The 25,695-nt window shown below is 47.4% G+C and overlaps 1 protein-coding gene and 1 non-coding gene across 3 annotated transcripts in view; one reads left to right on the plus strand and one right to left on the minus strand.

Moving 5' to 3' along the window:
- Positions 1 to 25,695, minus strand: part of ANXA11 (annexin A11) — a 59,520-nt gene that overhangs the window by 18,769 nt on the left and 15,056 nt on the right. The gene's annotated exons all lie outside the window — the stretch shown is intronic.
- LOC126060065 (U6 spliceosomal RNA) lies at positions 24,956 to 25,062 on the plus strand. Its single transcript, XR_007513530.1, has one exon. It is a non-coding gene; the product is annotated as a U6 spliceosomal RNA (small nuclear RNA).

The following is a 25,695-nucleotide window of genomic DNA, read 5'->3' on the forward strand; positions in this document are numbered from 1 at the left end:
ACAGTCTTTTGACTCCCCGCCCAAGCGACTGGGCAGGACTGTGTGATGGGGTAATTGTGGCCAACCAAAAGGCTTGGTCAGTTTTGCCATCCCACTGGGCTTGAAGACAGCCACCCTAGAGATGGGAAAAAGAGGATGCCACCACCACGGAGGAAGAATGGCCAGGAGCCAGCGCAACCTCTGGACCGAGGATCCCTGCACTGAGAAGCTCCTGGAACTGGAAGACAGAGGGCGAGAGCGCTGTAACATGGAAGACAGCAAGACCCAGCAGCAGGAGATGGCGTGGTGGGCTTCCAGGTCCTCAGAGACAGAAAGCTGAGTGCCTTTGGGCAGAGGCCTAGAGCCAGCGGGCGCTGTGCCTGGGAGCACGGCTGGGAAGAGGTGCCCTGATGGAAAAACTGTATCCTGAGTGTTCCCAAGGCTGAGAAGAGGTGTCCTGATGGGAAAACTGTATCCTGAGTGTTCCCGAGCCTGAGAAGAGGTGTCCTGATGGAAAAACTGTATCCTGAGCCTGAATTGTAATTGTTATTGTCTAATATACCTCATAATCATGAGTATTGTCCGAGTTCTGCCTGGCCAGGGCAATGTATTATTGAACCCAGCAGAGAAGTAGAGAGTGGCATGGGAGGGACCACTGGTGTCAGAATGGGTAAAGATGGCTGAGAGAGGAGCCATGTTTGACCTCTGCCTCACAAGCAGCGGCAAGGCCGTTGATCTTGATTCTCCTTCCCCACTATAAAGTTAAAGGAGGTCAGACACTGCCCCCATGTCGTTTTTAACACTTTCCTCTCTGGAAAGGGCCACTAAGCAGGGCCTTTGGGCACCAGAGACCTGCCTTCCATCCTGGTCCCCTTTCAAAGAAACAAGGCCAAAAGGCCCATCCACAGCAGTGACAAAAAAAAAAAAAAAAAATATGCAAATAAAGCTGGAATACCACTCTAGGCCTCACACTAAGTAAATGAGATATAAGTCACATAATTAAATGTAAGAAATGGCCCGAGGCCCCAAAGACATAAGAAACAAGCAAAACATCATAAACTAAGACAACAGCAACAACAATCTTAGGGAAAATATTTTATGGTCTCCCTCCCCTTCAGCCCCCCAATAAAAAACTCTCTAAAAATAAATTATTAAGAAAACGACCAAGCCCCCACTAGCCTGAGCCCAGAAGAGCTAGACGGTGCCTGGCTACCACTACCGATGGCTCTGACAGGGATCAAAATAGAGGGTCCCCGACACAAAGCAGGAGAAAAATGTAGAACAAAATTCCAGACCAAACTTACTGGTCTGACAGAGACTGGAAGAACCCCCAAGACTATGTCCCCCAGACACCCTTCTAACTCAGAAATGTAGCAACTCCTGAAGTCCACTTTTCAGCCAGAGATTAGGCGGGCCTATAAAACAAACAACACATGTGAGCAATGTGCTTCTTAGTTCAATCGAGCGTATGAGACCAAATGGGCAACTCCTGCTCAAAGACAAGAACACAGAGCGGGACAGGAAAACTGGATGAATGAACACAGGGAACCCTGGGTAGAAAAGGAGAGGGTGCTGACACATTGCAGGGACAGCAACGGATGTCACAAAACAATTTGTGTATTAACTTCTGAAAGAGAAACGAATTTGTGCTGTAAACTTTCACCTAAAGCACAATAAAATTAAAAAAAAAAATTGACAACAGGAGGAACTCAAAAGATTAGCTAGGAGCTGGGGGGGGGGCAGCGACTTTATGTTAATACGGGAGGAACAATTCAGAAAAAGAGGATGAGAAGGGCTGCACAACTTGAAGAATGTAACCAGTGTGACCGAACTGTACATGTAGAAATCGTTAAAGTGGCGTATGTTTTGCTGTGTATAATTTCAACAACAAATAAAAATTTTTTAAAAAGACTAATAACCACTGGAGAAATTATCAAATGATGTCAACAGGCAATTACAAAAGAGGAAGTCCAGATGTTCACCTTCACTAATATACCAAGAGAATTTTCAATTAAAAATTCAGAGATGTCACTCTTGATTTATCAAGATCGGAAAAAGTAAAAAGTTGATAATACGCTAAATTGGCTCGAGCTTGGAAAAGCAAGCCCCTCAAACTGGAGAGCACTCCGGGAAGGCCTAGCAAAGTCGAAAGTGCACACACCCTTGACCAGGCCGTGTGAAATGGCACGTGGACACGCATTTTACTGAGCCATTATTTGTAGTAACAAACAAAAAGACACCTGAATAGCTATCACTAAGAGGCTGGTGTAATAAATTAAGGCAGGTCCAGACAACAGACACCATGTAGCTATTTTAAAAGCTTGTTGTTAGTTGCCCTCTAGTCCCTTCTGACTCATGGTGACCCCATGTGGGCAGGGTAGAACTGCTCCACAGGGTTTTCATGGCTGTGACCTTTCGGGAGCAGGTTATCATGCCTGTCTTCTGAGGTGCCTCTGGGTGGGTCCAGCTAGTAGTCCAGCGCTATAGGAAATGATCACCGTTATTGACCAAAAGCACAACACTAACTTCTTATAAAAAAGAAAACACACAAACTTAGACCTTTACACACACACACCACTCACCTTCTCTGAAATGATAAACAAGAACCTGGGTAACACTTTGCCTTCGGTGGGGACACTGGGGACAGAACAAGGCTTACTGTTTATATACATACACCCTCACTGCATTTTTTGTCACATGCAGGTATTCCCTATTTAAAAAAACAACATTCAGGAGGGGAAGTCTGAGAGCCGAGGCTGTTCTTCGAGATTAGAACAGCTGCCCAGTCCACACTGCCCGACTCTGTGCCTGGGGCTAAGCGGGGACTTGGACCTGTAGGGAGCGCCACACGTCCACCACTGAGCACCACCACCTCTGCTTGTACCTGGCGGGGGGGGTGTGCGTGCTCATTCCTAGGGGGCTTTTAGGGAGCTCCCCCTGTAAGAGTCAGAATCTGCCTTCGTGCCGAAGGCCCCACAGGGCGAGTCTGATCCCACCTCCCTGCTGCAGGTCCTGAGCCCTGGGACCTCTCCACTCCCCAAGAGACGTTCTCAAGCCTTCCCACCCTGTCTCCCGGAAGAACAGCCTCATCTTTCCCCACCATTTTCCGTCAGAAATCATGCCACCCACTCTCATCTTTCTCTGAGCTTCTTCAGAACCAAAGATCCCAGGTACAGCCTGAAAAGCACAGGCAGGACCATCACCCCCCTCCTTCCAGGGGATGCAGTCCCCCCCCGACCCCCGCCATCGGAACTGCTGGGGTTTCTGTCATCCATTGCTCCAGCCTGTTGTTCTCTTGGGATTCTGACTGACATCAAACGTCTTAGCGTGCTCTCTCAGCTACTTTATATGACCAATTTGGTAAGCATGACACTTGTGTTCTTCCAGGTAACTGATACAAAAAGGGCAACAACCGACATCTGTGAACTGTCACCACAGACAATAACCTGGTTGGACATCAGCCCACTCTGCACCACTGTGGGGCAGGCATTCGACCAGCCATACGGTCACCTGCCTACTGCAACCCGGTACACACTGCCCAGCTTGCTCACAGCAGCCCCCAGAGCCTCCACGCAATAATCTGCCAGGCCTAGAGCACTCCACCTCACCTGCCTAACAACTGTGGTGAAAAATCAACACAGTTCCCTGGCAGCCTCGAGGGAGCTGTTTGGGTGGGCCTGCCCTGGCTTCCTAGACCCACCTCTTTCCTTCCTGGGGACTCACATGCCAACTACCGTGTGTCCTAGGAGGCTGCCGGGATCAACATGCAACTCCCAAGCTTGTGAACTCTACATTCTGCCCCCTTTTTTGAAGATTAAGGAATCTGCTGACCTACCAGTCTTCCGGTAACTCTAGCCTCTGCTTCTTCCCAAAAGAGGCCAGCCCCAAGAGGCTGCTGTCCTTGGCAAAGTCACCCCGGGAAAGGAGGGGTGGTGGCAGTGCCATGCCTGGCACAAGGATACAGAAGTGTCTCCCCAGGAGACAGCACGGGGCTCCACCAGGGACAGAGCCTGGAAGAGAGGCAACAGCTGGCTGGCCAAGCAGGCCAGGACCAGAGCGGAGCTTTCATGGCGTGACCCTCACTGGCCCTCCTGCTGGTGGCTGAGATAGTCATCGGTGATTTCTAACGTTAAAGCCTTCATCTGTTTATTATTATTATTAGATTTTTACAGCTTTATTGAGGCATAACTGACATACAGAAGATGACACATAAAGTGCACAACTTGAGAATTTTTGACACCTTTAAATGTTTTTATATAAAAATTTAAATATATAGTTTAAACCACACAGCTCAGATAATCCCTACTTACATTATTTTAAAAATACGAGGAATACAAGCACACAGTAGACAAATCCCAACAGAGCAGAAGGGTACCAAATGGAAAGTCATCTCCTTCCTCTATCCCCTATCCCAAGGTCACTGTGCAGTTCCTAATGTATCATTCGAGACCTGCCCCCCCAAAAAACCATACACACATACATAGAAATGTATATTTAAAAAAAAAAAAACTGTTGCCATCAAGTCAATTCTGACTAATGGAGACCTCACGTGTGTCAGAGTAGAACTGCGCTCCACAGGGTTTTCAACGGCTGATTTTTTTGGAAGCAGATTGATACCAGGCCTTTCCTCCGAGGTCCCTCTGGGTGGACTTGAACCTCCAACCTTTCAGTTAGTAGCCGAGCATGTTAGCCATCTGCACCACCAAGGGACTCCATAAAAATTATACATACATATAGTTTATACGTGTTCATATGTATATATAATTTCTTTTAGAGCAAGAGATATTTATTTGCCTCTCTGCTAATTCTCCCCACTTCAGTACAAAGTTAGGTTTGAGCCAGCTCCAGTGTGCTCTTCCACGTCCCTACCTGGGGAACCAGGGAGTGCTGTTAGGAGAGAAGCTAACCCTCTCCAGTCCGAGCAGCTCCAGTCTGAGCAGCTCCAGCCTCTACACTGCCCTGGGGGGCTGGACAGTCTTCCACAGGTCACTGGGCTGGAGAGTAAGAGGCAACACTCAAACCAAGGTGCAATAGTGGACTGGAGCAAGAAACTTCTTCCCTCCGGCCAAAAGCATGAAAGAAATGCCTATTTAAGGTAGCCCAGTCCCAAGAATCTCACCCCAGAAAAGAATCCCAACCAGGGCACCAGGCCCTCACCTTCCCAGACCTAACTGCACGATAAGGGGCCTGAGCTGCCTCGCCTCTTAGTGCTTTCTTCCTCTTAGATTTCAGGGCTTCTGAAGGCTTTCACAAAGACTCACAAAATGTCCACTCTGAAAGGGATCCTGGAGATTCTCAAGTTTCCAACCCCCTCGGTTTTGTAGCTAATATACTCCGGGGACACGGTTTGCCTGAATCACAAACACATTGAGGAGAGGGCCTGTGGGAGAACCTGGCCTGGTGACAGCAAGGCCTGCCTGCCTTCCCCTGCAGGGTAGCGTCTCAACACCTGTGACCCCTCAACCTGGGCTGGGTTAAGTGTTTGGTGGTCCCAGCCTTTCCTGCCATTGGCAACTGACTTTAATACTCCTCCCCTAAGGACAGTAAATGTGCCTCCAACTGGGGCCTGCCAAAGCCATGCCTCGTGGTCAGAAGGTTCCAGAAACTTGCAGGGGCCTGAACCCACACCACACCCCCTCCTCACCATGGCTACAGGGGAGGAGGGGAAGCCAGGGACAGCTGGAGCTCTGCCACACACGTCATTCAAAGTCGGCCACAGGAGCAGGCACAAGTTTTAAACACCCCAGGAGCCCCGTGTCAGTAACCGTGGCTTTGGAATTCCAAGCAGTGAACCATGGTATGTATGCAAGCACTGATTGATAATGCTGGACATTTTAAAAACCTTTCTACTGTGGAGAACATAACAAAATAGAACAGCATAATAAATCGCCAGCCCTCACCTTCAACAATTATCACTTCAAGGCCAATCATGATTCACCCATCCCTTACCCCTGCCTCTGTATTTTTTTTTAAATTGTGGTAAAATATGTATAACAAAACAGTTGCCATTTCAACCATTTTTACATGTACGATTCAGTGCCATCAACTACGCACACCGTGTGGTGCTGCCATCATCACAATATACGTTCCCAGATGTTTTCATCACCCTCAACAGACTCAGTGCCCTTTAGGAGTAACTTCCCTCCTCCTCCTCCTTCCTGCCCTGGCCATACCCACCGCCGCTGAGTCGATTCCGACTCATAGCAACCCTGTAGGACACAGCAGAACTGCCCCAAAGGGGTTCCAAGGAGCGCCTGGTGGATTCCAACTGCCGACCTTTTGGTTAGCAGCTGATCTCTTAACCACCGTGCCGCCAGGGCTCCGTTCCTGCCCCTGGAAACCACTGATAAACTTTGGTCTCTGCGCATTTGCCTGTTCTAGCTATTTCGTATTAGTAGCATCACACAGTATTTGTCCTTTTAACCAAAAATACCACACCCACTGCCGTCGAGTCCATTCCGACTCCTAGCGAACCTATAGGACGGAGTAGAACTGCACCATAGAGTTTCCAGGCAGTGCTTGGTGGATTCAAACTGCTGACCTCTTGGTTCATAGCCGTAGTACTTAACCACTATGCCACCAGAGTTTCCTTTTAGGACTGACTTATTTTCAATGTTTTCAAGGTTTGCCCATGTCACAGCATGTACTAGGACTTTATCTTTATGACTGAATAATAGCCCATTATATGGCTATACCATGTTTTGTTTATCCATTCATCTGTGTCCTCTATATTATTTTGAAGCAAATCCCAGACATTGTATTATTTCATCTGTGAGTACTTTTCTGTATCTTTAAATATTAGAAATTAAAAAAATAAATAGGTAACTACAAATAGCTGGAACTCTAAGCTATGATTAGGCTTTGATGCCAGTAGACAACTCAGGTGTTGATTCAGCTTAGGGGGAGGGCTTAGAATGCTTCAGGGGGCACCTGTCAATTCAAGGGGCCCAATGACCAACCTCCCCAGGACTCTTCCAGTCCCTAAACCAGTGAGCTCTTACAAAATGGAGACGCTTTCAACCATTTACAAATGGCATTTTCCAGAGCAATGAATTCATTCCAGGTAGTTACCCCAGGGGCTGGCGTAATGCACGTCCCATAAATACTACCTGGGTGGACAGTGAATGGAGGCCCAGGGCCTGGCCTCTGTTTTGGCACTTAGCAGCTGAGGGAGCTGGGCCAAGTCAGTAAACCTCCTCCAACCTCAATTTTCTCCTTTGTAACCTCTGGTACCCTACGATCATTTAAGATACCAAATATGAGCTATTTGGTCTGCACACGCAGGCCAAGGAATGGCAAAGTAAGCACTTAGAAATCCAAGGCATCTGGCAAGGACATTAAACACCCCCTTTGCCTGTAGGCTTTCTGTAGTAACGCGTGACCCGCCTGGCTCACGGCACAGCCAGTTCCGATGGCAGTCGAACAGCTACAGGTACTGGGAGCGTGCACAATCCAAACATTCTCTCCAGGCATCAAGTCTGCTCATCTTCACTACAACCAGCTTACTTCTGAGATTCTACCACCTACCGCCCTCCAAAGTCTCCATCCTCAAATCCTGAAGAAATAAAAACCTTGCTCAGGTCTGTCCTGGACGCCCGCCCCCAGCTCGGCCTTGCTCAGGTCTGTCCTGGACGCCCACCCCCAGCTCGGCCTTGCTCAGGTCTGTCCTGGACGCCCACCCCCAGCTCGGCCTTGCTCAGGTCTGTCCTGGACGCCCACCCCCAGCTCGGCCTTGTCAAGCAGAAACAGGCTGCGTGATGTATGGCTCAGGCTTCCTGAACTGTGTTCTTGGACACCAGCTTAATGCCTTCCAAGCTGCAAATTTAACAGGTACTCTGTTCAGAAAAAAACAGTTCAGTTATCCAAAACTTTCGGAAAATGCTGCCTACTACATGCCCTTCCAGGAGAGTGCCAATTCACAATAGTGTAATAAAGGCTGAGAAGGTGCACGGTGAATTTTTCCAAACGCATCAAATCATACTAATGATAGCTAGTATTTTCTGAACACTTACCATGTGCTCACAGTCTATGCATTTGGCTTCTAACTGAAAGGTTGGAGGTTTGACTCTACCCAGAGACACCCTGGAAGAAAGGCCTGGTGACCTACTTCCAAAAAACTGGCCATTGAAAACACTACGGAGTGTAATTCTACCCTGACACACATGGGGTTGATGTGAGCTGGGGTCAAACTGATGGCAACTGGTTGCTGCGCTGGAAACCCTGGTGGCCTAGTGGTTAAGAGCTACGGCTGCTAACAGAAAGGTGGGCGGTTCGAACCCACCAGTTGCTCCCTGAAAACTGTATAGGGCAGTTCTACCCTGTCCTTTTAGGGTTGCTGTAAGTTGGAATTGTCTCAGGGGCAACAGGGTTGGGTTTTTTTTTATTATTATTATTAGTAGTAGTAGTAGTATGTTAAACGCTTTCCATGAAATTTAACTTTATAACAACCCTGAGATGAATACAAAAATTTTTACTCCCATATTAAAGATGGCAAATCTGAGGTATGGAGAGTTTATGAGCTTGCCCAAGGTTACAGCTGGGAAATGCCTGAGCCAGGATTCAGACCCAGGTACCCGGGCTCCCAAGGCAGGACTTTCATCACTACATGCTGCCACCGGCCCAGGAACTAGTATCTCAAGGATCAACATTTGAGAAACACCGGTGTGATGAACAGCGCGGGATTAAGAATCCCATTTTCACTGTGTGGTCCTAGGTCCTTCATTAAAGACAATATGGAGTGGTGGGAAGAACTCTGAAGCCAGACTGCCCAGGTTCAAATCCCAGCTCTGCTCCCTGCTAGCTATGAGATCTTGGGCAGCTTACTAACCTTTCCGGGCTTCTGTTTTCTGCATCTGTAAAATGGGGACACTAATAGTTTAGCACCAACCTCGAAGGGCTGGTTTAAGGATTAAATGACTTAGTGTACATAAAGTACTTAGACAAGCACTGGATGCACTGTGATTTCTACGTAAAGCTTTGCTCTCATTGTATCTTCTACCCTCTCATTACGTCAGCTTCCCCACATGTAAAACAGCAAACAGGATAGGATGGTCCCTGAGGGCCCTGGGCCCTTTGATCACACAGGAGGAGAAATGTGAAGCTACGGAGGGGGCAACATGGAGAGGTGGGAGTCAGGCCCCTTTGAAAGGCAAATGACAAGAAAGGGTGGACAGCAGTCTGCCAGCTGCTCTGCCACGTAGAGTCCCGCCCTGAAGCTGCAAGTCCCGGTCACAGCTGTGCTGGACTCTTTGGTGGGACAGCCAACGAGAAACTGGCAATGTTTTCCTTCCATTCTCTCCACACGCCTGGGTGTCTGGGGGCTGGTTCCAGCTGCAGGAGTAGAGAGGACAGCAGAGGCTGGTGGGAGGAAGGCGTGGGGTAAGCCACCTCCGCAAAGGCCTCTGGAAGACAAACCTGCTTGGGAGGAGGGAGCCAGGAGAGCGGAGAGCTGCAACTCTGCCCCTGAGGGGGGAAGGAGCCAGTTCTCAGTACTTTCACTTTGAGCTCTCCGCAATGACAGACACCTTCTTCCTGCCTCAGCAGTCTTTCTAGACCAGGTCCTTGAAACTGAGCCAGGAGGTTGAACAAGGAGATCCCTCTCCACATAAAGCTATGCACACTGAAACCTATGCCCCCATGAACTTTCCTGCACATTTCTTGGGCAAACCTGCATTACCTTTCTTCTTCCTAGGGAGAGCACCCCTGTTTGAGACCTGGCCAAAAAGGTTCCCAGAAGAGCCAACACTTAGCCAAACATCAAGCCCAAATCAGGGTTTCTGGGGAATGGAAAGCAAGAAACAGAAAGAAGGTGAACACGGATAGGGTGCCAATATCTGGCTGGCACCAAGGCCCAGAATGTGACGGGGGCTGAAGCCCTCATAGACACCAAGCTTCTGGTGACAGACACAGTGGCAGCAACAGAAAAAGTCCTAACTCTAAGGTGTGGTCACATACCCCCTCAAAAGAAAAGAGAAGTTGTAGGTTGTTTCTATGTGCAGCTCAGGCTAGGGGCAGAGACAGGTCTGTGTCTTCATTTCACATAGAGGAAGCAAGGTGCTCCCAGCTCTCACCAACAGGTCAGAAGGGGCTTCTCCCAGGACCAGTCTGAGGAACAGAAGGAAGGACCAGCAGAACAGTCCTGTAGGCTGATGTCACCCGAGCACTAGTCTTCGAGTGGTTTGGGGCATCCCTGGCCTGCGTCCCTCACCTATCAAACCCCTCCATTCCCTGAGAAGTCCAAACCAGTCCCCATTTCTCCCAGATGGCTTGGCCCACAGGGAAGGCTCCACACCCCAAGGCTTAGCGCACTTACTGTCTGCACAACACAACCCTTCAGTGGCTCAGCTGGAAGGGAGCTTGGGGAGCTCCTTCCCCCATGCCCTGCCTTGTCTGCCTTGAGGAAAGGGGAAGCTGAACAGCTCATCCCAGCTTGTACACCCTAAGCCTCACCAAAGCTCGGTTTCGAACTTCTAACCCCGGATTCTCAGCTGGTTCTTTTACTCCCCATTGGCTCTCTCTCCCACACTTAAACCAGTTCTCTCACTGTTATGGACTGAATTGTGTATTCCCTGAAAATACATGTCGGAATCCTAACCCCTGTACCTCTGGAGCCCTGGTGGCACAGTGGTTAAGAGCTCAGCTGCTAATCAAAAGGTGTGCAGTTCAAATCCACCAGCCACTCCTGGGAAACACTATGAGGCAGTTCCACTCTGTCCTATAGGGTTGCTTGGGTCAGAATTGACAGCAAAGGGTTTGTTTGTTTGTTTTGGGGGCGGGGTGGGTGCCTCTGGATGTAATTCTGTTTGGAAATACGGTTTTGTTTGTTATGTTAAAGAGGCCTTAACAGTGTAGGGTATGTTTTAAAACCTAATCACTTTTGAGCTATAAAAAGAGCAGATTAGGCTCATGTGAGAAGCAAGCACAACAGGGGAAGGACAGATGCCACAGGGAACTGAGGAACTCTGGGCTAGAGAATCAGACAAGGGTTCCCCTCAGAACAGACGGTGAGAGAGCCTTCCCCTAGACCAGTGCCCTGAATTCAGACTCCTAGCCTCCTAACTGTGAGAAAATAAATTTCTGTTCTTTGAAACCACCCACTCGTGGTATTTGTTACAATAGCACTAGGTAACTACGGCACCCATCTCTGTACGGCCCACACTCCCTCATCAAGAGCCACAAACGTCAGAGGACAGTCACAAGAGACTTCTCAGCTCTGTTGCATGAATTTTACTACAGCCCACGCGGCTCTGATGTCACCTACACAGCTGCTGAGGGACAGTGGTGGCAGGCTACCCAGGGGCTGGAGTCTATGACAATGACTCCAATTCTAGCTCTACCTCTTGGTAGCCGTGTGACTCTGAGGATACGGTTTGAGCTCTCCTCACCTGTAACGTGGGGAAAATACATCTATCTGTGAATTACACCTATACATATATCAAATGTGTATCAGTGCACTGAAATCTTACAGCCACATGGGATTACACATGCATATGGAGTCCTGGTGGGCAGCGGTTAAGAGTTCGGCTGCTAATCAAAAAGTCGGCAGTTCAAATCTACCAGCTGCTCCTTGGAAACCCTATGGGGCAGTTCTACTCTGTCCTACAGGGTCACTATGAGTCAGAATCAACTCAACGGCAATGGGTTTGGTTTTGGGTTTTGGTTATTTATGCACATACATGTATATATATGTATATTATGCATATGTACACACATGTATACATACACACATATATACATATATATACAAAAAAATCAAACCCACTGCTGACAATTCTGACTCATGGTGACCCTATAGGACAGGGCAGAACTGCCCCATAGGGTTTCCAAGGAGAGTCTGGTGGATTTGAACTGCCAGTCTTTTGGTTAGCAGTCATAGCTCTTAACTAGTATGCCACCAGGGTGTACATATATGTATGTATGTGTGTGTATATATATCTATATCTATATAGATATATATACACACACATACATATACGGCCAAAAAGGACAGGCTCTGACCTTTGAAGAAAGGAAGAAGGGTCAAAGATCCTGGACACACACCCAAACCTGTTTAGTTGACACCCACCTGCCAGGTGTCACGGTGAGGGGAGCGCCTAGTCAATGGTTAGGGGGATGGCAGACCTCAGGAGACAGCTAATAAGAGCAAGGTACAGAAGGAAGGGGTTTTCAAAGCCCAAGAGTGAACCACCATCCGTTTCCCTGGTTAAGGCCTTCAAAAATATCCCAGACAGTGTGATACACTGAAATACCTACTGTGGTAGGCAGAAAAACGCCCTCTTCCCCTGCCAAGTAATGTCTAAATCCCTAAAACTTGTAAATACGTTATCTTCCATGGCAAAAGGGACTCTGCAGATGTGATCAAAGTCACCAACTTTGAAATGGGAAAATTATCCTGGATTATCTGGGTGGGGTCAATCTTACCACACACACACACACACACAACAAAAAAACCCAAACCCACTGCCATCAAGTCAATTCCAACTCATAGCGACCCTACATGACAGAGTAGAACTGCCGCATAGCGTTTCCAGGGAGCGGCTGGTAGATTTGAATTGCCAACCTTTTGTTAGCAGCCGAGCTCTTGCCCACTGAGCCACCAGGGCCGGAATCTAATCACACAAGTCTTTAAAAGCACACAACCCTTCCTGGCTAGGTTAAGGATGAATGGATTGGAAGGAGAGATTTGAAGTGTGACACTCAACCTGTGGAGAAATGGGACCTTGAGCCAAGGAACACAGATGGCCTCTAAAAGCTGGAAAAGGCAAGGAAATAGATTCTCCTCTACAGCTTCCAGAAAAGTACACAGCCCCAACAACACCCTGATTTTAGCCCCAGTGAAATTCATTTTGTTGCTTTAAGCCATTAATTTTGTGGTAATTTGTTACAGCAGCAATATAAAACTAATGTACACAGTGACCACTTCTCTTTCCTTCTCTCCGGATCCTTCCACGGTGTTCTCTTTGAAAGGGCTTCTCCCTCGTTGTATAAGAGGCTCTTGCCCAAGTCTACCTAACTTCTCCTTGACAAGAGGAGCAATACACCACTAAGACCACACACAGCAAACCAACCCAACAATAAAAGGCGGGACAAGGCACTGCCTTTTCTGCAAGGCTGGGGGTAAGAACTCAATAAAGGTTTGCTCACTTCTATTAGTCAACATGAGTCACCACGGTGAGACTCGGGGCTCTCTGGTGGGTCCTGTGTGGCCAGGAGAGACACACCCAGCCAGCCATCTGGCTGAGCAGATGCAAATTCTCTGAGGGAGAGAAAAGGTAAGCAGCCCCATTTGCATGGTAGGGCAAGCAATAACACCCCAATTAGCTAGGATCATATAACTGGCACACCAGAGGTCACCTGGACCCTTCCAGATGATTCAATTAATTCCTGCCTATCCCACCCCACCTCCAGTGCACAAATGACGAAATTGACAATTAGATGGGGTAAGATGATATGCTGAGATGACAACAGCAAGACTGTAACAGGGCTGGCTCAGAACTCCCATTACCTGCCCCTCAGCCAAGAGAGCTCGTGGTTCAAAGGGCGCATGGTTCAAAGGGCAGGGTGAGGGCACAGGCTGACTGATCTCAGAGTGTCTAGAAGACTCAGATTCACTTCTCTAAGATGTTTCTTTTTGTTCCTTTCATCACAGGACTCTGAAGCCATTGGAGTTGAAGCACAGCTTGCTGTCTGAGGCAAAGGCGTGTAAAGTGGGAAGACCAGGGCTGAAGAGAGAGAAGAGTTTCGCAGTATTTGGGATGGTCCAGGCTTTGCGGGCAGCCCACTGATGGGAACAAAAAAATTTTATTATCGTTATCCCCTCCCACCCACCCCTACCCCATGTCCTCACAGCTTCCAGTTAAATTTTTAGTGTCTCCCTCCTTAATACTAACAGACAGCCAAGTATCACAGAACATCTGAGGAAGGTCTCCAACAAGAAAGGGAGAGACCAAACAGACAGAAGAAAAGGAATCAAAGGAAGCAGAGACAATGCTACCAACTGGAGGGAAAAAAATATGACTGATTAATCCTCAGAGGCATAAGAGAAGATACTGCATCCATAAAACAAGAAAAGGATGCTATGAAAATGGAACAATCTGAGAATAGGAAGGTGTCTTTAGAAACTGAAAATAGAAGGAATAAAATTAAAAATTCAACAGAAAGGTTCGAAGATTGAGTTGAGGAAATTCAAAAAGAGACAGGATACAGAAAAAAAAAGAAAATGAAAGGATAAGAGTCCCAATATCTGACTAAAAGGAGTTTCAGAAAGAACAGAGAACACAGATGCAAGAAAATTATCAAGGTTCTAACATGAAAATGTTTCCCAACACTGAAATACATCTCTATATTGAATGAGTCTCAATATTCCAGGCTAAGACAGACTAGGGAAGAAAAAAAAAAAAAAAAAAAAGGCCTGGAGATCTACTGAAAATTAGCCAATGAAAGCCCTATGGATCGCAACAGAATATTGTCCGATACAGTGCTGGAAGATGACCCCAAACATACCAACGATCATGAAGATGGCAAGAGACCATGTAACGCTTCATTCTGATATACATAAAGTTATGGCTGAGTCCAGATGACTTAAGGGCAACTAACAACTATACCGAAAGAGCCATCTAGTGATAGACCAAATGACTGGTTAAAAAAAAAGATCAAGAGCAAAACATGTTGTTGTTAGTTGCCATCAAGTCGATTTCAATTCATGGTAACCCTGTGTGTTACAGAGTAGAACTTCTACATATGGTTATCTTGGCTGTAATCTTAATGGAGGCAGATTGCCAAGTCTATCTTCCCCAGAACCACTGGGTGAGTATGAATCACCAACCTTTAGGTTAGCAGTCAAGTGTAAACTGTACCACTTAGGGACCTCAGCAAAGCATATCGCTGTGAAATTTCAGAACAACAGAGGCAAAGAAAAAGACTCTAAAACTTTTAAAAAAAAAAAGAAAAGAGATCACATTAAAGGAATGAGAATTGGAATGACACTGGACTTCTTGTACTCACACTGGAAACTCGAAGACAATGGAACAATGTCTTCAAGTCTGAATGAAAATTATTTTCAGCTTTATAATTTTATAGCCAGCTAAATTATCTACCAATTTAGGAAAGGATGGAATAAAGGCATTTTCAGGCAAACAGAGACTCAAAAAAAAAAAAAAACTACTCCCTCATGCACCTGTCTTAGGAAGCTGCTGGACGATTCCAACAAAATGAGAAACAAAAGGAAAAAAGTAATGACAAGAAATATATAGGTCCAGGAACAGGGGGCATCTAACCCAGAAGAATGTGAAAGGAAGTCCTAGGATGACAGCTGAGCAGTAGACCCAGGGAGAAACCAGTCTAGTCTGGGGCAAAAGAAAGAAAATCAGGATAAAAGAAGAGGTAGTTGTTAACTTTAGGATAATGGAACATGAGGGACTGTACTCCTGAATGTGTGACCATGGTCTATTACTTGGCATAGCACTGAACAATAAATTTATGGTCACAATAATATAACCAATAACGACTGATATGTTTATTGATTCCATTGTCTATCAGGGTAGGAAGTCACCACATGACATCTAGATTGACAAATTAAGAAACAGCAATTAAGCCCATTTGTTAAAGACAAGGAGATAGTTAAAAACGGTTAAGCCTGGAGAAAAAGCTGGGAGATGGGGGACAGGGGTCGGTTAGGGGACTGCTGGTTTCATTACAAGCCTTCCAGATCAATATATTTGACTTACCTCATTTTTTATATGGACTGTTCTTTATAATTAGCAATACCCACAATGCATATGTGAGTTATGAAATGTAACACCAAACAAGCGCCCATGTACCCACCATGTAACTGAAGAAATGCAATATTACCATTACAGCAGAACTACAGTGCTCATCTGCTTTCTGAAAAAATTCACATTTTCTGGATGAAAACAAAAATTAATGAAAAAACAAAACACCTTTTGCTTGCGGACTCACCTTTTCCAAACGACTGGGTTTTTTATAGGACATACAGGGATAGGTCCCAACTTTGTGCGGCCTGAATTTTTAATTTAAGAATACAAAACATCGTACTTCTTTTTGCAAATTTTACAAAACCCCATGACTTTATGAATTCATTGCCAGAGCTCTCCCAGGACTCGGAAGGGCCCTGTGTAAGCGAAGGGGCCTGAAGCCCAAGTTTCATTGTTGTTGCTGCTGTCAGTTCCCCTCAAGTTGGCTGACTCACGGCGACCCTACGTACAACGTAATGAAACGTTCTCCGCTCCGGCGCCATCCTCATCTTCACTGGCCTGTTTTAGTCCACTTGTTGTGACCACTGTGTATCTTGAGTGCCTTCCAAACTAGGGAACGCTATGCCAGACAATACTCTGTTGTGATCTGTAGGGTCTTCAGCTCTTCCTTCCTAGTCTAAGTCCGGAAGCTCCAATGAAACGTGTCCACCAGGGGTGACCCTGCTGGTATGTGAAATACTGGTGACACACCTTCCAGCATCACGGCAACATGCAGGCCACCACAGAGTAACAAACTGACAGACGGGAGGCAGTAAGTTTTTTGAAGTTTCCTTAGCTTCACAGTAATTCCGCCTCTGGGCTCATGGAGGCAGTCAGGGCTGGGCTGGGCTCCCTGGACAGAGGAAAAACAACCGAGTCCTGGCCTGCGCCAGGCCTTCCCTCTAGCTGGGAGAGAAACACAGCGCAGCACTTACAGGAAAACACACACCCCAATGTTTAGGAGCCAGTTCCAGGAAAACTGGGGATGTAGACTCTGTGAGAAGTCAGGAAACACGTTCTTTGGTGGGGGCTGAGGGGAGAGGTGAGCATGGGGCAGGGGTGGGAGTGGGGGGAGTTCTAGGAAACTGGCTTCTCTCTGATGGGCCTTCGCAAGCTTAAGGCTCTCCTGGCCTCTCTTCACCTCACCTATTAAATGACTAAAACTGTGAAGGATCAGTGGTTTTCAGCTTGTGATTCCCTGAACCTAGGCTCCAGGAAGGTGATGGAACTCACACACATTTATTCTGCTAGGGGAGACCGAGGGTTGCAAGAGACAGACTCTCGGCCTGACTTACTTTTTTTTTTTTTTAATGGAAAAATAGGTGATACAGCAACAAAGGTCCTACATTTCCACACGGTGACACTCAGCTAGGGCTGGCACACCTGTCCCCTTTGGCTAGGATGTGGCTGCTTCAGCTGCCCACTGTTCCCAGCTGGAATGTCCCTGTATCGGTAACCACAGGAACAGATGCTCACCCAGGGCCCTTCCAGGTGTGGTTCTTCATTTCACCTTCACATGAACATGTCAGACCAAGTCTAAAGGCAAATGGTTAATGTGCTTGGCTGCTAACCAAAAGGTTGGAAATTCAAATCCACCCAGAGTCACCTTGGTAGGAAAGCCTAGTGTCTACTTTTGAAAAATCAGCCGCTGAAAACTCTATGGAGCACAGTCCTACTCTGAGACACATGGGATCACCATGAGTCGGAATCGACCTGATGGCAACTGGTTTAAAGGCAGAAGGGAGTCCCTTGGCCACTTCCAGGGAGGCCCTGATGCTCCCATCACCCAGTCTCCAGGGCTTGTTCAAACCACTTTGGAAAGGCTCAGCCCTTCAAACCTAGACTTGAGACAGCGTCTACTCCAGCTCCAAATGGCTGAGGCACCCGCCCTGCTTCGAAGCCCCAGGAAATTGTTCCTTCAAACAGCAGTTATCAAGAGCTGCTCTTCTCATGGTGACAAAGTCCCCAGTCAACCATGTCCAGCCCCAATAGGCCCAGAGCTGAAAGAACCCACCAGAACCTACAGACCACATTGGAGAAGCTTCTGCTTCAGGTCTCAGGGATGGGGTTGGCTCTTCTGCAGCAGGGATGCAGCTGTGCCAAGGGGCTCTGGGCCAAGAGTTACACTGTGCCATGGAGGAACGGCAAGAAAATGGAAGGTACCCCAGGTACCCACGTGGTGTGAGGATCAGGGAAACGCACAGCCAGCAGCTCAGGAGAGCCTTGACCTCCTCATTTTCCATCTTCAGGACTTTTGCTCAGATGTTCCCTCTACCTGGCTCGTCCTCCTGTCTCCTTTACGCCTTCCCTGTTGTTGTCAGCTGCCATCAAGTCGGCCTCCGACTGGCGGCAACCCAATTCACAACAGAACAAAACGCTGCCTGGTCCTGTGCCATCCCCATGATCAGCTGCAGATCAGACCTTTGTGACCCATAGGGTTTTGATTGGCTCTTTTCAGAAGTAGACTGCCAGGCCTTTCTTCCTAGTCTGTCTTCATAGCAACACACCAGCCTCTACTGACAGGTGATGGTTGCACACGGGGTGCAGTGGCCAGGAACCTAACTTGGTCTCATGCATGAAAGGTAAGAATTCTACCACTGCCCCCACCCCTTCCTTAAACCTAAGTAAATCCTGGCCATCCTATGAGCCAGATGGACTCCCACCTCTTCCAGGAAGCCCACCCTGATCTCTCCACCTCAGTGATTGCTCTTCCTGAAACTCCTCTGGCACTTGGACCAAAACGTTTTCTATGTCCTCTAGTGTTCTAATAATACTCCCTTTTTTGAGGATCCATGATGGGCCACGTGTCTGTCAGTTTGTCGTACTGTGGCGGCTTCTGTGTTGCTGTGATGCTGGAAGCTATGCCACCAGTATTCAGATACCAGCAGGGTCACCCATGGAGGACAGGTGTCAGCTGAGCTTCCAGACTAAGACAGACTAGGAAGAAGGACCCAGCAGTCTACTTCTGAAAAGCATTAGCCAGTGAAAATCTTAATAGCAGCGGAACGGCGCAGGACCGGGCAGCGTTTCGTTCTGTCGTGCACAGGGTCGCTATGAGGGGAGACGACTCGACAGCACCTAACAACACCACCACGATGGGCCAGAGACTTCATAAACGTTCTCACTAAACCTGAAGACAGATGTTACCACCCTCATTTTATAAACAAGGTGACTCGGGCTCAAGGGCGATTCTTGACAAACAAAGGTCACACGTCCAACCAGCGTCAGAGCCAGGAATACTTTCTTTCTAGACCTCCCAGTGCACGAGGAAGCACCACGGCCTGGGCTGGGCCTCTCCTCCTAACTCCCAGCACCGCCTGGCAGGCGCTGGGCACAGTGAGGCCTCTGCCACATGCCACAACAACAACAGAACTTCAGTGACTCAGGTTCACCTCCTCCACACGCTGGTCGGCACCTGCTCCGAGGGCCTCAGCTTCTGCAGGTAGGCTCAGGAATTCTGCGGGTGGAGAGGACGCATCTAGGACATTCCCCTCTCTTGTTCCCACCCCAAGGCAGGACCTTACGTGATAAGAGAGGGCGTGTGAACACCCCTAATTCTGCTGGGAAGGGCAGTGTGTCCTGAGGAAGGCTGCAGAGTCCCAGCTGAGGCAAAAGTCCCTGCGTCCTGCCCTCACGGGGCAGGGCACTGCCTTACCTCTGAGGTGGGGTCACAGGTGCCATTAAGTCACAGCACCAAGGCAGAGAGCCCCAGGGCAGCGCTCCCCCAGCCCTGACTGCATTCTTCCCAGGTCCCAAACAAAAAGCCTACAGAAGGTGCTCGTTAAACATTCATCTCCCCACCCACATGCCATGAATTAGAAACAGTTGGAGCCGCCCATCAATCATTAGCCAGGCTGTGCCTCAGATGATGCCCTCCAAGGGCTGGCGCCTGGGGCTGCCCAGCTTGGAGAAATTCCAGGCAGAGCCGGCTGCGAGAGCAGCAAGCTGCTTTGTCTAGGACCTCGCCAAGAGGCTAAAGTTGAGTGACAAGTTCTGAAAGACACCTCTTAGAAATAAAAGATAAACTAGCATTCTGATTACACAGAAATCCTAGGAAATCGGAGCCTGAGGGCACTTTCATGAGGACATCTGGTTAGACCAGCTGACTTCACTGAGGTGGGAATTGAGGCCCGCCCAGAAAGCAGAAGGGGCCTGCTTGAGGCCTGGGGGGCTGGGGAGGCAGCTGTTGGCAGGACAAAGACTAGACCACAGTCTCTTGACTTCCAGGCCAGTGCATTTCGGCCCAGTCTGGCTTCCACCACTCAGCATTCTGGCCTCCATCCCTCCTTCCCTGGGAAGGTGGGAAATAAAGATTAACCTGGGAAAGGCAGAATGAGAAAGTGACTCTGCTGCCCGCCACCCCCCCATACTTTTCCCACATAATCATGCCACGCAGAAAGTGTCATTTGCTCCAGAGGAGTATCTGTGGCAATGTTTCTCCAGGTTCAGCTCCCTATGACTTGACAGTGACAGGAGAACATAAAGGGGTTGGGAGCCACCGCCATTATCTTTCCGGGGTAGGAGCTGGTATCAGGCCCAGCTCAGCTCCGGGTGCAAAGCCCCCCAAGCGCCCCTGGAAATAGCTACGTACGTGTAATTACTCCATGGTGGGGGTGGGGGTGAGTTGGAAGGAGGCAGCCAAGATAGTCTCCACCCCAAAGTTGGGTCTTGGAGGGGCCACTCTGATCCCACCAGATCTTGGAAGGTTGGGAGGACAGTCCGATGGCAGAGTGTGTAGCTCCCAGTCCTAACTACAGAGAATGGGCCGGAAGCAGCAGGGACTCTCAAGAGTATCCGCAAAGCAGCAGCAGTTTGCCACCTTATTCACCAGCCCATCCCAACAGAGACTGCCTTGCCAGGCCTGCTGGTTTGCCTCCTGAGAAGTGCTGGCCGAGTTAAGGGAAACAGCCAACAGTAAAACTGACAAGTGTAGTAGAAGTTTCAAATTCAGGAGGCCAGTGGGTGGTGTTCCAGAAACTTTTGGTCGTCCCTGCCCCCCCCCCCGCCCCCACATCCATCTGTCTCTTCTTACTCTGTGTTAGAACACTCACTGTAACGTGGCCATAAATGTGCCATGGAGATGACTCTGATTCATGGTGAGCCCACATGGCTGACTTTTCAGAAGTACCTCTCCAGTCTACTCGGAGGGGCTTGTGGGTGGACTTGAACCTCCAACCTTTTGGTTAGCAGCTGAGCACATTAACCATTTACACGAGCCAGGGACTCCACATAGCAGTCCCACATAAAGACAATGTTTCCCAGCCTCCTGGCAGCTAGGCACAGCCCCATCATATGGATATGAGAGTAGCTGTCTTGGGCCTCACAGACAAAATAAACACTCCAAGGCAGTGGACTCAGAGTGTGGCAGCATTAGCAGAACCTGGGCACTTGCTAGAAATTAAAACTCTCAGGCCTCACCACGGGCCTCCTAAGGCAGAATCCTTCATGATGGTGTCCAGGAATCTGTGTTTTAAGAAGCCTTCCTGGTTATTCTTATGCATGCGGCAGTTTGAGAAGTGCAGCCCTAGAGGATGCTGGGAGCAACATTACAGACCAAGCCTGGTGCCTGGACACGTCCCAGGGAGACACCTATGGACCCTGGACTCCTAGTTCTGGAGAGAGAGAAACTCCTCTCTTATGCAGAGCCAAACCTGTATCCTATCACAGGTGGGGGAAGAGGAGGGGTGATGAGAAACCAAGTCAGCAAAAATAAGGGGAGGAAAGAAACAACATCAAAACACAATAGTAAACAGAAAACAAGAAGCACAGAATAAATCATGTATATCTGGCATGTGAACAGCCGCAATTCCTCCATCAAAAGGCAGAAACCATCAAATGAGCTTTGCTCTTGTTGCTGCTGCCTTCTTGCCTTCTGCCATCTCTTCCACACACCCCCACCTCCCTCAGCCATGTGCTGAGTACAAGAGAAACCTTTTTTTTTTTTTAAGTGAGAAAGAAAGGTTAAAAATTAGGGGTCCAGCAAAGACATACCAGTTAAACTCGGAGAAAATTCAGAAGTGGAAATATTAACATTAAAACTGTCAACAAAATAATAAAAGTTGGAGAGGCTGTGGAGAGACTGGAACACTTCTACACTGCTGGTGGGAATATAAAATGGTACAACCACTTTGGAAATCGATTTGGCACTTCCTTAAAAAGCTAGAAATAGAACTGCCATACGATCCAGCAATCCCACTCCTTGGAATATATCCTAGAGAAATAAGAGCTTTACACGAACAGATATATGCACACCCAGGTTCATTGCAGTGCTGTTCATAATAGCAAAAAGATGGAAACAACCTAGATGCCCATCAACAGACGAATGGATGACAAATTATGGTATATTCACACAATGGAAAACGACACAACGATAAAGAACAACGATGAATTCACAAAACATCTCGTAACATGGATGAATCTGGAAGGCATTATGCTCAGTGAAATTAGTCAGCTGCAAAAGGACAAATATTGTACGAGACTAATATTATAAGGACTCAAGAAAAAGTTTAAACACAGAAGAAAACATTCTTTGATGGTTACAAGGGTGGGGATGGAGGGAGAGCAGAATTCACTAACTAGATAGTAGACAAGAATCATCTTAGGTAAAGGGAAGGACAACACACAATACAGGGGAAGTCAGTACAACTGGACTAAATCAAAAGCCAAGAAGCTTCCTGAATACTAGCAAACACTTCCGGGGACAGAGTAGCAGGGGTGTGGGTCTGGGGACCATGGTTTCAGGGGACAACTAGATCAATTGGCATAACGAAGTTTATTAAGAAAATGTTCTGCATCACACTTTGGTGAGTGGCATCCGGGGTCTTAAAAGCTACCAAGCAGCCATCTAAGACGCGTCAACTGGTCCCAACCCACCTGGAGCAAAGAAGAGTAAAGGACAAAGACACAGGGAAAATACTAACCCAAGAGACAAAAAGGGCCACATAAACCGGAGACTCCATCAGCCTGAGACCAGAAGAACTGGATGGTCCCCAACTACCACCAATGACCTCCCCGACAGGAAACACAACAGAGTCCCTGAGAGAGCAGGAAAAAAGTGGGGTCAGAACTCAAATCCTAGCAAAAATACCAGACTTAATGGTCTGAGGCTGGAGGAACCCCGGAGGACACCGTCCCTGGACTCTGTTAACCCAGAACTAAAACCATTTCCGAAGTCAACTCTTCAGACAAAGATTAGATTGGACTATAAGACATAAAATGATACTTCTGAAGAGTGTGCTTCTTATTCTTAGTTCAAATAGATACACGAGACTAAATGGGCAGCTCCTGTCCGGAGGCGAGATGAGAAGGCAGAAAGCGACAGAGGCTGGTTGAATGGACATGGGATATCCAGAGTGGGAAGGAGGAGTGTGCTGTCACATTACAGGGAGAACAACTAGGGTCACGTAACAATGTGTGTATAAATTTTTGTATGAGAAACTAACTTGAGCTGTAAAGTTTCACTTAAAGCACAATTAAAAAAAAAAAAAAAAAAAAACCTACGTCAAGAACTTTTCGATAATCCTGCCTCAGCAGGCCAAGGTTTTTTTCCGGCCATCTTTCAGTCATTTGCTTTTACCTGCAAACATGGGACTTGGAAAACTACTCACGAAGAACTCATGGTACAGCCATGGTCAGGCCCTTCCAGTCCCTGGAGACAGTTTATGTAACATAAGAGGCAGAGAAAAGAGCCTAAGATGCCCAAGGCATGCAGATATCCCACCGGCCTGTGAGAACTTGTGCCCTGACCACTGTGCAATATCCCGATTGCAGAACAGTGAAAGCCTGCCTTTCCGCCTCAAATGAGGAAGGAAAATGTGCAATTGCAGGTCAGGGCCCAGCATCTCCTTGGGCCTAAGAGAAGAGGGGTGCCGGGGGAGGGGTGCCAAGGCCAGGCCACTGCCCTGCAGTTTGCAAGCAAATCTCCTTTTCTCCATCCTCCCTAAGCCTGGTTGTCACACAGGCCATAAAGGGAAGGGTGCTTGCTATTATCAGAGAGCTGAGCAACAGGCGGAGGAGGCCTGACTACTACCCGCTCCACTGCACCTGAACAGAAAATAAAGGTCTCAGCTTGAACACCCGTCTGACTGATGGCTCTCTCTAAATTTCTCAGCCTTTCGCGTACTGTCTTATAAAATGCACTTATTTATTAAGTTTAAGGCTGTAAAGGAGGATATTCTATTCCCCCAATCCTTCGCCATATATTCCCCTAAAACACAGATAATATGGGATTTAAGGCCAAAAGGATAAAATAAGCAACAAATGACAAAAGGTGCGATCGACAAAGATAAGCTTGATAAAGCTGCACACACCAAAGTCAAGTCACATCCATAGAGCTAGTACTCCCACACACGCAAGCAGAGCCTGAGGTAAAAACATACGTAGTAAGAGCGTTTCACGTACCTCTCAGAATCTGACAAGTCAATAAGCAAGGCTGTAGAGGGCAAGCTCACGCTAACAGACATATCTAGAGTCTGCGCCTCAGAGAGCACATCTGTCCGTGAAACATTTTAACATTGATCACGCAGTGAGGCCACGGTGGTTCAGTGGTAGAACTGTCACCTTCCACACGGGAAACTCAAGTTCAATTCCTGGCCAGCGCACCTCATGCACGGCCACCACCTGTTTGTCAGCGGAGGCTGGAGTGTTGCTGTGATGCTGAACGGTTTCGGCAGAGCTTTCAGACTACGATGGGCTAGGAAGAAAGGCCTGGCAATCTACTTCTGAAAATCAGCCAATGAAAACCTTATGGGTCACAAAGGTCCAATCTGCAACCGATCACGGGGCTAGCGTCAGAGCGGGCAGCACTTGATTCCACTGTGTGTGCGGTTGCCCTGAGTCAGAGCGCTGACTCTCAGGCAACTAACGACGATAAGTTGGCCACAAAGAAAATCCCAACACAGCTGATCAGCAGAGATTCTGCACATCACATTCGCTAATCATTATCTAATAAAACTAGCAGTCACAATAAAATACGATCATAAAAAAAACATGATCATAAAAAAAAAAAATTATCTACCGGGAAGTTCGGGACCTTATCGTCTCAATAATCCCTGCATCAAAGAACAAACCAGATTTAACAGTGACTGGAAAGTAACAGAAAGTTGAGCACTTCACACAAGAGCCAACCAGCGAGCGTGCACTCAAAAGAAAACGTTGAGTATTATGTTTAATTTAAAAGACTAAAATTAAATGAACCTATGTAGATATTAAAAGAAGAGCAACAAGTGCTGGCCTCAGCAGCACGTACACTAATGTTGGGACGATACGGAGACGATTAGCGCAGCCACTGCGCAAGGATGACATGCACATTCGTGAAGCATTCCATATTTTCTTGACAGGTCGTGGGGTTGGCAATCAATGTCGCAAAACAATATGTATATTGTTTAATGAGAAACTAGTTTGCTCTGTAAACCTTCATCTAAAGTATAACAGAAAAAAATGTTTTAAAAAAAAGCAAAGCAACAATATAAATCAAAAGAAGGAAGGAAATGAATAAAGGCTGAAATTAATGAACCATCAAACAGAAAAAACGGTAAAGGATACACAAAAAAATTAAAAAAAAAAAAAAACTCCAGCAGTACCCAGTTAGAATAAAAGCTGTATTACAAGATCTGTAATTTATCCCTGATTTGGAAAATTTATCATAAAAATGTCAACTATTCCCAAACAAATACATTTATTGACATTCCACCACCATGCATCTGTCAGTTTGTCATACTGTGGTGGCTGGCGTGTTACTGTAATGATGTAAGCTATGCTACTGGTATTTCGAATACCAGCAGGGTCACCCATGGTGGACACGTTTCAGCGAAGTTTCCAGACTAGGACAGACTAGAAAGCAGGAACTGGTGATCCACTTCTAAAAAAATTGGCCAGTGAAAACCTTATGAATAGCAGTGGAACATTGTCTGATGTAGTGCCAGAAGACAAACCCCTCAGGTTGGAAGGCATTCAAAATACAACT

Source organism: Elephas maximus, chromosome 16 (genome assembly GCF_024166365.1).
Source record: "Elephas maximus indicus isolate mEleMax1 chromosome 16, mEleMax1 primary haplotype, whole genome shotgun sequence".
Classification (NCBI taxonomy): domain Eukaryota; kingdom Metazoa; phylum Chordata; class Mammalia; order Proboscidea; family Elephantidae; genus Elephas; species Elephas maximus.